Raw genomic sequence first — 12,252 nt, 5'->3', positions numbered from 1 at the left:
TAGCTGAAGTTCACTCAGTGGTATTATATTTGTAATAGACAGAAAACCGAACTGGGAGTCAGGAAATTGGATTTCTAGCTTCCTCTGATGTGTTGCGCTGAGAGAAGCTATGTTTTCTTTTGTACCTCTTGTACTGAAAAGGCAGTTAGAGCTGGAGGGAGAATACTGTTGTGATTAATCCTGTGATTGAATATGACAATTATATACAAGTTGAAGACAAAGGTGTTTTCTAAAGAGGAAGAAAATTATAGAGTTGGGTTTCTTGATAGGAAATATAAATGGATCCCTGGAGGTTTTCTATGTGGATAGAAAACAAATAATATACTTATCATATACCTGTTCCATCTTCTGGATAATCGATTGATTTTAATAAAAGCCAACTCTTTAAAGGACTAAAACTTTAAGATTTATTCCTACATTTAATTCCTAACTTAATGTATTAAACTACATATGGCAACAGAAGTATATGATTAAAGTTTTTATATTAACTAACTTATTCAATATTTACTGAAAATCTAATAACAGAAGTGCTAGTCTAGGAACTGGGAATACAGTAGTGAGGGAAACAGAAAAAATGAATATTGTTGTTGTGGAATTTATATTTTAGTGGATTTCAAGTACCATGTATTAAGATTCCAACATCAAAAATCCTGAGACTCTATATTCTGAAAATCCTGTAGAAAAATGGACAAAAACTTGACTATTCACCTCACAATAAATGTTATCCAAATGGCCAATAAACACATGAGAACATGTTCATCTTGATCAGTTGTCATGGATAGAAACATTACATATGATACTATTCTACACCCATCAGACTGCCTAAAGTTAAAAAAAAAAAAAAGGTGGTAAATACCAAGTGTTTGTTGAGATTTAGAATGCCCAAAGTCTTGCATTGCTAGTGGGAGTGGATATGGCTATGTCCACACTGAAAAACTATCTGGTAATATTTCTCAAAAGTAAACATATGCATATTCTCAGAACCAGACATCTATTAGGCATAACACAATATAATTGAAATATTAACAGTGTGATACATGTTTTCTGTCAACAAAATTTGTAATCAGCAAAAACAAACTAGGCAAATATCCATAGACAGTAGGGTAGAAAAAAAAAAGAAAAACTGTGGTATCACAATGAAATGAATGTTACAGACACAAAGTTGAGCAAAACAAGGCAGAGATAAAAGAGTACATACTATATGGTTTGAGCTGTATAACATACAAATCCAGGGTAAAATACCTCTATGTTGTTAGAAGTGAGACTAGCGGCTATCATTAAGAGCAGGGGTATTGTGGCTGGCAGGGGATAAAAGGAGCTCTTTTTAGTAATATTAAGTAATATTAGGTTTTTTTTTTTAACTTGGCAAAACAGTCCTTGACAGTCAGAAAATTCACTGAGTTGTACACACACAATACATTTACTTTTCTATGTGCATATTATATTTCCAGGAAAAAAAAAGCTGTTTCCTGACTACACACTACTGAGTTCAGCCTAGTCAATTAACTGGTTATAATAATTTTCCCCATTAAAAATGGAGATAATTCATAAGCCAGGATGAGGTTATGACAGACTTGTAAGTCCTTGTTTCATGAAAATTGACAATCATGCTTCTAAATATAATGGCAAGACTGTGGAACTTTTATTTTTATTATTTTTATTTTTTATTTGTAAACATTTATTTATTTATTTTTGAGAGACAGAGGGCAGGGCAGAGAGAGAAGGAGACAGAGAATCCCAATCAGGCTCCATGCTGTCAGCTCAGAGCTTGATGTGGGGCTTGAACTGACGAACCATGAGATCATGACCTGAGCAGAAATCAAGAGTCAGATGCTTAACCAACTGAGCCACCCAGGCACCTCAAGACTATGGAGCTTTTAAACAAAACTTTCCTGACTAAATACTAACCTTGTAAACAGACTTGTAGTGATAATGGGAAAAAAATAGTAACTCCCAAGAAGTTAAAGTTTATTATCTTTTTAATAGAGGTAGTGATAGAAATAATTTCCTATATAATATTAATTATGTGAAAATTAAAAAAATGAAAATATATATGAAATATTTAAAAATGAAAATTAAAAATATGAAAATTTATGAAAATTTAAAAAATGAAAATATATATACTTTTGGAATTTCTGGAAAAATTTTACATAGAGGGGCTTTGAAACTATATCTACCTGATTCAAAATTTTATTTCTTTAAGTTTATTTTGAGAGAGAGGGAGAGTCAGGGAGGAGCAGAGAGAGAGAGAGAGAGAGAGAGAGAGAATCTCAAGCAGGCTCTGGACTGTCATGCAGAGTCTGACCTGACATGAGGCTCAAACCCACAAATTATGAGATCATGACTTGAGCTGACATCAAGATACAGATGCTTAACTGACTGAGCTACCCAGGTACCCCTGTCAACCTGGTTTTAATCTGGCTGTTCTACCAGATAGCTATGTAGTCGCAAGTTATTACATGCTATGAACCTTAGTGTTCTGTATACTAGTTACTAGATTGACTGGATCATGGAGGACATATGACAATCTGTTGGATCTATGAGGGTTGTACTGTACTTGTTCATCGCTGTATCTCTTGAGATCAGTTTGTTACCTGGTCTCAAGTAGCCATACTAAATATTTGGAAAATAAGGTAAAATTGTACATAGATGCTTAATAAATGGTTCATTTTATTATATGTAAAATTTATATCCTGTTTTAGAATTTTTTAAAAAATTTTTTTTTTGACGTTTATTTCTTTTTGGGACAGAGAGAGACAGAGCGTGAATGGGGGAGGGGCAGAGAAAGAGGGAGACACAGAATTGGAAGCAGGCTCCAGGCTCTGAGCCATCAGCCCAGAGCCTGACACGGGGCTTGAACTCACGGACCGCGAGATCGTGACCTGAGCTGAAGTCGGACGCTTAACCGACTGAGCCACCCAGGCGCCCCTCCCGTTTTAGTATTTATATATTTTAATTTTCACTCACTATTCTCCAAAGAATGTATAAACCTTTCCAGATGTAATACTAATCCAGTATCTCAAAATTAGTATGCAGAGTAAATACTTCAACTTTAGATATCTCATACAAAGTCTAGTGCTTTTCTGACTCTAGAGTAGCAAAATAGATGGTTGTTGTATATATGTGGAAAGAAATGTAGTCTCATGGGCTTTTAGGGCTACAAATGTTTTTCATGAATATTTATTCAAGTCTCTATCAAGCATCCTTGTCAAACATATCTTGATTAAATCCAATATGAGGGACTCTTCATCTACCAGTGGGTACTCTATAAATCTACAGCTATTGCTGTTAAATATTCCATATATTGATTTCAAAATTGCCTCTAAAATTGGTTATACCCTCTGGAGCAACAAAGAGTAAGTCATATTCACTGCTACATGACAATCCTTCAACAATTTAAGTTGAGCTAAATCTTCATATGGTAAATTTCTAGATTGTTCATTGTACTGTTTGCCTACCTTTGATTTTTGTATATCTTAGAAAAGTGGTTCCCAGTTTATAGGTGATTTTCAAAGAACATAATAAGACAGACAAACTATGATCTGAGCCTAGCCTTGTTTTTGATCTAGCTTACAATTTTACCTTTAGTGGCTACAAAACAATACGGATCTATACTATCTGTGTTATGGAATTTTTTTCAAGATATTGAAATGAAAATGAAAAAAATGAAATGGAAAAAAACTTAACATTTTATACCCCCGCCTTTGGCAACCACCAATCTGTTCTCTGTTTCAGTGAGTTGGATATTTTTTTTTTAATATTCCACATATAAATGAGGTTAGAGTATATTTGTTCTTTATCTGTCTGACTTATTTCAATTAGAATAGTAACCTGAAAATTGATCTGTGTTGTCACAATGGCAGGATTTTCTTCCTTTATATGGCTGAATAGTATTATGTGTGTGTGTGTATACATATATACAATCTTATAAATAAATATACATGTGTATATATGAAAATATACACATTCATATACATATACATATATCACATCTTTATCCATCCACCCATCAATATATCAGTAGACACTGGTTGTTTCCATGTCTTCACTATTGTAAACAGTGCTGCAATGAACACATTGTGGGAGGGCAGATATCTTTTTGAGTTAGTGTTTTTATTTTTATTTTCTTTGGATAAATAATCAGGAGTAGGATTGCTGGGTCATATGGTACTTTTTTTTAAGTTTATTTATTTATTTTGAGAGGGACAGAGACAGCACAAGTGGAAGAGGGGGAGAGAGTGACAGAGAGAGAGAGAGAGAGAGAGAGAGAGAGAGAGAGAGAGAGAATCCCAAGTAGGCTCCACACTGTCAGGGCAGAGCCCAATGGGGGACTCAAACTCATGAAACATGAGATCATCACCTGGGCCAAAACGAAGAGTCGGATGCTTAACTAACTGAGCCACCCAGACATTCCTGGGTCATATGGTAGTTCTATTTTTAATTATTTGAGGAACCTCCAAACTATTTTCCACAATGGCTATACCCACTTACATACCTACCCACAGTGCACAAGGGTTTCCTTTTCTCCATATCCTTGCCAAAACTTGTTATTTCTTATATTTTTGTTAATGGCCATTCTGGGGGGTATCTTATTCTGGTTTATATTTGCATTTCCCTAATGATTAGTAATGTTGAGCAACTTTCATGTAACTGTTGGCAATTTATATGTCTTCTTTAGAAAAATGTCTATTCAGATGAAAAAAATATATACTTTTTAAGTTTAGTTTTTTGTGTATAAAATTCATAATGGTCACATTCAATTTTGAAGCAAGTATTTACTGAATGGCTATTGTATGTCAGTGCTTTTCAAGGGCTAAGGATAGAGTAGTGGATAAAACAAAGATCCCTTCCACCAAAGAACTTATGTTCTATTCAGAAAAGTATCAGCCCGGACATAAAATGGTGAACTGTCATCTACTTTTTCAGAAGTGTACATTTTTTTATGAATAATTTTAGTGTTCCAAGCCCCAATTATTGGCTATTATAGTTAATAAAAGAATGCTGATATTTAACTAAGATTATTAAGAATCATGTCTTCAGTGAGCAGAGTCCAATGAGTTAATAGCTTTATATTGTTCCTAGTCAAATGAACTTTTTATGTAATTTCATTCTTCTTTGAGAAGAGCTGTAATTAAAACTCCGATTGCAAGCCCTCCAAATAATGTTGATTTTGGAGTGGGTGGAAATTCTTCCCGAAATATATTCTCTAAAGTAAGATGGAACATTATTTTGATAATTCTGTTGAATTAAGTCAAAAAAGGAGGGCAGGCATTTAATATTTTTAATAAGGACAGTCACTATACATCCAAGCATCATTATTTGAATTTGCAGTCAGCAAAACTATTACATATTAATTTAGTATAACTTTACAATTTTGGCTATTGCTCTCATTAGGGTGTAACTGCTCATAAATGAGAATTGTGAATTAAATGCATGATGATGGTGGCAGTGGTGGTGGTGAGACTATATTTACTTCATATACTCTTTTAAGAGTATTCATCCAGATCAAAATAGCAGGAGGATGAGAGGCTTATCCAAAGGTACAGACACATAGAAATATTCCCTACTTTGAAAAAAAAAATCACTAAATCACAAGTGGGGTAATAATTTGATCTCCAAATTAAGTAGATTACAAAGGTTAATTACAAAGCTTAGCTCATGTTATTGCTAACTTCAGTTATTTTATTTTAAAAAATAACATGCCTTGTTTGAATGAAGCAATATATTAAATACAACCCTATCACCTCGAATTGCTAAAAACCCACAAACACTAGAGTGTGGGTGAGTTTGTTTGGACTGCTGCCTAAGCACAACGTTTTTTCTTTGAATACTAAGCTTATTCATAATGAAAAATCAGTTTTCTGGCAACAGGCACATGCATTTTACTTTATTTTATGTTGTATATCAAATAGCATATCCATTAATAAACTCAAATATATTTATATTTAATGAATATTTCCTCTAGTCCTCTAAGTTTTCTTTGGCATCTCTTTCCAAACTTACTGTACTTAAATTGATATCACTGCAAATGACTGTGCATTTATCTGCTTGGGCAGCCATAATAAAAATCACAGGTTGAGTAGACTAAGACAAGAGAAATTTATTTTCTGGGGCATCTGGGTGGCTCAGTCGGTTGAAAATCTGACTCTTAGTTTCGGCTCAGGTCATGATCTCAAGGTTTGTGAGATGGAGCCCCACGTTGGGCTCATGCTAGCCAGGAGGAGCTGCTTGGAAGTCTATTGCTCTCCTTCTCTCTGTGCCCTCCACCCACTTGTGCACACTCACACACTCTCTTTCTCTCTCTCTCAAATAAATAAAATGAACGTAAGGAAAAAAAAAAGACATTTATTTTCTCATTGTTTTAGAGGTCGGAAGTCCCAGATCAAGGGGTTGGCAGATCATTTTCTAGACAGACCTCTCTTTCTGGCTTATAGATGGCTGCCTTCTTGCTGTGTCTTCACATGACCCTTCCTCTGTGTGCATTTGGAGAGAGGGAGAGGAAGAGAGTTCTGGTGTCTATTCCTCTCCTTACAAGAATACCAGTCCTATGAGATTAGTGCCACACCCTTATGACTTCTTTTAACCTTACCTACCTCCATAAAGACCCAATCACATTGGGAGGTAGGGGCTTCAATATATGAATTTAGAGGGTGGGGTGGTACAAGCAGTCAATAATTCTTTATATTTTTCATTTTAAAAAATTTTAAATTTTAAAACATTTTAAAGTTTAAGAAAAATTGTGAAGATAGTATAGAGTATACCTACATGCCTCTTACTGAGTTTCTTCTACTATTAACATCTTAAGGTATATTAGTTACAATTAATGAATTAATGTTTATACATTAATTAAGTCCATACTTTACCCATACATCTTTACTACCTACCTTGTTTTCATTCTTCCTCTATCTCTCCCTTTCCTCCCTTTCTTCCTTCCTTTCTTCCTTCCTTCCTTCCTCCCTCCCTTCTTTCTTTCCTTCTTTCCTTCCATCCTTCCTTCCTCCCTCCCTCCCTCCCTCCCTCACTTCCTCCCTTCCTCCCTTCCTCCCAGGTTGCTAAGTTCTTGTCCCAGAGGTAGCAAAGAATTGGAGACACAAGACCAGTATGGGGAAATGGTGTATTGAGTAGAAAAGTGTCGTACCCTTTCAAGACAGAAAGTGAGCCAATGCTGGAGCAAGAGTGACAGTGGCTCCAAGAAGCTCTAGCTGCTTCCTTTTAAGCCTGCTTTCTGCATGTGTAAAATTTGGCTCTGATTGACAGTTTTGACTGACAGCTGGTGCTTGTGTAACATTTTGGCTTCTGCGCATGTGCCTACCTATGATGCAGTCTGTTACAGTTGTATTTATTTATGTATTGTATATTTATGAGTTTCTAATGGGCTTTTGCTGTGACCTTAAGGGCAAGTTGCACCTTTTGTGTGCATGCTCAGCTCTTAGAAGGCCTCTTGTGGCTTTTGAGCCAGCTCTGTGGCTGGGCCTTTCCTGTTCTGTTAGCCGTTAGAGGTGACTCTGAGGATGTGATGAGAATCTGCTTTATCCCTCCTCCCTCATGCCTAACTGCCTAACACTGCCTTTATTCTTTTTTGATCCCAGTGTTTCATTCAGAATATCCTATTACTTTTAGTAATCATTTTGCATAAGTCTCCTCTTGGCTGTGACAGTCTCAGATGTTCCTTGTTTTTGTTGACCCTTATACTTTCGAGAAGTACAGTACTAATTTGGTATTTTGTAGAATCAGTTGAAATTTTCTTATGCTTATCTCATGATCAGACTGGGGTTATGCATTTGTGGGTGGAAGCCCACAGAGATAAAATGCTATTTTCATCACATCACAAAGTGTGTGTAGTATCAATGTGGCATCATTGGTGATAACCTTGATCACTTCGCTGTGCAGTGCTTGTCAGTTTTCTCCACCGCACAGGTACTTTCACCTCCATTTCGTACTGTGTTTTCTAGGAGGAAGAAGCTATTCACTGCCTCCACAGTTAAGGAGTGGGGAGTTACACTCCATGTATTAGAGAGCAAAGTAACTGCATAAATTATTTAGAATTCTTCTACATTTATTTATTTAGTCATCTATATCAGTATATACTCATGGACAATTATTTTGTACTTTTGATTATAATCTAATACTACTTAATTTTGTCATACAAATTGTTATAGTTTTGACCGTTGGGAGCTCTTTTATTTACTTGGCTTTTGTGTCTCTTTGACATACTCCCATTATTCTTTTTTTATTTTCTTTTTTAATTTAGTAATTTCTTATTCCCTGGCACTACAAGATGTTTTAGGCTGTATTTATATATTTCCTGACCCAGCCCTAGAACCATCCATCTTCCAAGAAGACTTTGTACCTTTTATTGCAGAATGGTATTAGAAACCAAGATCTGGGTGCTAGCTGTGCTTATTGCTACTGGAGTGCTGCTGATTCCAGGCCCTCTCGGCTGAGAGAACAAGGAAATATATTCACGCATGTAATAACACACATCTATAAATATCTATTGATACATATTAATAAATACTAAACTGAAGTTCATATCAGTATCTCCAACTCTAATCAATTACCACACGGAGCTTTCTAGTCTTCTCCCCTTGCTTGTTTGTAATCTTTCACTCCAGTAGTCAGTGGGAAACCTCACTCTCACCATATTCTATGCATCTAGTTAATTATTACATACTACTATACATGTATAGAGGTATCAGAATTGTTAACCCATACCTCTGTAGAAAACAACTCTATCAACTATAATTCAGTGCTATGTACAGTTCCTTTTACCTCTATTTTACATATTTTACTGATTTTCAAAATTTGGTCAGAAACTTTTTTTTTTTTAATTTTTTTTAACGTTTTATTTATTTTTGAGACAGAGAGAGATAGAGCATGAACGGGGGAGGGGCAGAGAGAGAGGGAGACACAGAATCGGAAGCAGGCTCCAGGCTCTGAGCCATCAGCCCAGAGCCTGACGCGGGGCTCGAACTCACGGACTGCGAGATCGTGACCTGAGCCGAAGTCGGACGCCCAACCGACTGAGCCACCCAGGCGCCCCGGTCAGCAACTTTTCTTACCATCCCTTTCTGTGAAGGTGTTTCATACATTTATAATATAGTGAATTTGGTTTGTCATAAATTAATTTCCATTATGGGGTCCTGCAGTCTCCTGAATAACTTTTTAAAAGTTTATACACATTTAGGTTTACTCTTTGTGCTATAATATTTTATGGGTTTTGACAAATTCATAATGTTACATACCCATCATTACGGTACCAGACAGAATAGCTTTATTCTCCTAAAAAATAAGTTTCCCCAGCTTTTTAAATCGATTTAAACAAATGCCATCACTGATATATTTACCATCTTTTTAGTTAAGGCCATTTCCAGAATTCATATAATTGGAATCGCCCAATATTTAAGATTTTCAGACGGGCTTCTTCCGTTTAGCAATATGTGTTTACAATTCATCTGTGTCTTTTAGTGGCTTGAAAAATCCTTTCTTTGTTTATTGCCGAATTATTGTATGATTGTATCATCTTCATTTCTGATATTGGAACTTCTCTTACTCTCTTCTCACTGTTTTGCTTGGCCGGGCAAGAGGTTTATCAATTTGTTTATCAGATAATTAGTTTTTAGTTTTGTTGGTTTGCTCTATTTTTTGTTTTCAATTCCATCGATTTTTCTCTGCTGACATTTTTCTTTTTTCAACCTCCTTTAAGCTAATTGCTCTGTGTTATCTAGTTTTATAAGATGAAATCTTAGGTCACAGATTTTAGATCTTTCTTGTTTTCTAATACATGCATTTAATGCTATATATTTTCTTCCAAGCACAGCTTTCACTGCATTCCACAAATTTTGATAGGTTGTATTTTCATCATCATTTAGCTCACACTATTCTGAATTTCCCTACAGACTGTTTTTTTGATCCATGCTTTCTTTGATTTCCAAATATTTGGACAATTTCCTGAGGACATACCTGGTATGATTTCTATTCTTCCAAATTTTAGTATTAATGAATTAATTATTCAATTTTAATTTTTAATTTTATGTTAGGTTGTTTATTGTCCAGAATGTGCTCTATCTTGGTGAATGTAAATCACGAAATTTAAATCTGGATAAATCACGAAATTTAAAACTGAAGTAAGTACGTATATAGCATGCAGTTTTATGTTAACCTGGCCAGGAGTTGGGCTGTGTTCAATATTTACTGTAGGTGTAGGTGTCAGAGGCTTTGTACTTCTTGTTTTTGTCTTTGCTCTTGACTTTGGAATTATTTGGAAAAGGGCTTATCTGGTAGTTGGATAAGTGGTAATCCTGTGTTATTTTAATATAACCCCATTGGTGTTGTGGTATGGTGTTGGGGAAGGAAAGTGTCCTATAATTTTCTGATTAAACTTCATTTATTTAGTGGGTTTGTGTCTCTAGGTTCACATGAACTTCACAAGTGTTTCTCCAGTATACATTATCTGCCACCCCACCCCCCACTCCTACTCCTTTGGTGAGATAGGGGAGCTTACAGGTAATGGAGAGGAGGAGTTCTCTTTCCCCACCTAAGATAAGGTCCTCATACATTTCCCCTGTAGAGTAGGTATTCGTTAAGGAAAATGCTCTGAGTATGTTTCCTAATTAGTCTTTCCTTCTCTTTCCAGAGCCACTAGGGGATCTTTCTTGACACTTCACTGTGAGATCCTAGAACTGAATCTGCAGATAAAACCTAAGAAATGGTGAAGAGCTCCCTAAGATTTCAGTGTCCAGGACTGTCTCTCTCACATGCTAGTCTCATGTTCAGCCTCCAGCAGTTCATCGAATAGCCATTTAAGTGTTCCTACCAATCTGTGGCTCCAGCATCTTCTGTTCTAGCTAAGCAGATCTCAGTTGTGACTCTGTATTTTCCTAGCCAGCTTTTGGGGTGACAAGTTGCCCTGAGACCTCAGTTCTCTGATAGGATAAAAAAGTCATCGACTTTGTGTTTATTCGGATTTTTATTATAAGAAATGACAGTCTTTTTACATGTCAGGAATTTCAATCTTTTTACATGTCAGAACTAAAATCTGCAGTCTCATATTTTTCTTTAAAAGACTTATGTAGCCAGATGCTTAACCAGACTCTCAATATAAACATCTGTAGCTTAGACAATTGAACAAAATGCTAATAATTTTATTTATATACTCAGAGAAAATAGCCATCTTTGATTGCTTCAGCCAATTAAATCATATGTGATCAGGATAGGTGGCAATTTCTGAGTACGAGTTAGAAGGTAAATGTTTGTTCTTGAAACTATGAGCATTTGTGTGGCTTAATAGTTATCATAAACATCCAAGTTAAAATTTCAAAATATCCACTGGGTGCCTCCGTGGCTCAGTCGGTTAAGCATCTGAATCTTGGTTTTGGCTCAGGTCATGGTCTCATGATTCATGAGATCGAGCCCCACATCAGGCTCTGTGATGACAGCATGGAGGCTGCTTGGGATTCTCTTTCTCCTCTCTCTGTGTCCCTCCCCTTCTTATTTGTGTGCACATGTGCTCTTTCTCTTTCAAAATAAATAAATATACTTTAAAACATTTCAAAACATCCAGATTAAAGCACTGGTAGGCAGAATCCTAAATTAGCCCCCAAGATTCCACCAAGCTGGTATATGTACCTTGCATCACATCTCTTCCTTTAAGAGGGACTTGTGCTATGATGAGATATCACTCCTGTGATTATGTTACATTATATAGCAGAGGGATTTTAAAGATGTAATTAAGGTTCCTAATCAGTGATTTTGAGTTAATCAAATGAGAGATTATCCTGGTTCAGCTTAATTTAATCATATGAGCCATTAAAAGGGGTCAGAAAGATTAGAAGCAGAAGAGGTTTCTTCTGCTGACCTTGAAGAGGGGAAATCCATACTGTGAACTGCTTATTGAGATGGCTGCATGCAAGAAATTGAAGGTGGTCTGTAAGACAGAGTGGTTATCCAGAAGAAAATAGAGATTCAAGTTCTATAATTACAATTAACTGAAATCTGACAACAACCAGTAAGATTAGAAGAGAATGCATATCCTTAAAGGAAAACATAAGGATAGCTGACATCTTGATTTCAACCAGTGAGACCCTGAGCAGAGGTCCCAGCTAGCCGACCCCTGACTTTTGAACCATGGGTAATTAATGCATGTTATTTTGTACCTCTGTTTGTGGTAATCTGTTACATAGCAATAAGAACCAAATACAAAAACTGAAAGAAGGACAATATCAAAATATTTTGGTATTTTTTAACAGCCCT

The sequence above is a fragment of the Panthera onca genome, chromosome B1, assembly GCF_046562875.1.
Source record: "Panthera onca isolate mPanOnc1 chromosome B1, mPanOnc1 haplotype 2, whole genome shotgun sequence".
Classification (NCBI taxonomy): Eukaryota; Metazoa; Chordata; class Mammalia; order Carnivora; family Felidae; genus Panthera; species Panthera onca.
The sequence above is the reverse complement of the archived record's forward strand: the minus strand, read 5'-3'. Positions refer to the sequence as shown.